The following is a 592-nucleotide window of genomic DNA, read 5'->3' as shown; positions in this document are numbered from 1 at the left end:
TGGGTTACATCTAAATGTAAAGAAAACAATAATCCTCACCACTGTACAAATAAACAACCTATGTGTTTTGTTATGTGCTGTGGAGTCAGTTCCAACTTATAATGACCCTTTTACAGGGTTTCCAAGGCTATAAATCTTTATGGGAGCAGAAAGCCTCATCTTTCTCCCGTGGAACAACTGATAGTTTCAAACTGCTGACCTTGTGGTTCACAGCCCAATTCATAACCACTATACTACCAGAGCTCCTTGTTATCAGTGGAGAAAAGATTGAAGTTGTCAAGGACTTTATTCTTCTTGGATCAACTATTAACACTCATGGAAGCTGCAGTCAAGAGATCAAACGACATATTGCAATAGGCAAATCTGCTGCACAAGACCTTTTTAAAGTGTTGATGAGCAAGATGTCAGCTTGAAGACTAAGGTGCACCTGACCCAAGCCATGTGCTTTCAATAACCTCATGTGTTCTCAAAAGCTGGACAATAAATAAGGAAGACCATAGAAGAATTGATGCTTTTGAGTTATGGTGTTGGAGAATAATATTGAAAGTGCCATGGGCTGCCAAAAGAACCAATAGATCCATTTTGGAAGAAG

This window comes from Chrysochloris asiatica, unplaced genomic scaffold, assembly GCF_000296735.1.
Source record: "Chrysochloris asiatica unplaced genomic scaffold, ChrAsi1.0 scaffold00026, whole genome shotgun sequence".
Classification (NCBI taxonomy): domain Eukaryota; kingdom Metazoa; phylum Chordata; class Mammalia; order Afrosoricida; family Chrysochloridae; genus Chrysochloris; species Chrysochloris asiatica.
This window is presented reverse-complemented; position numbering follows the sequence as displayed.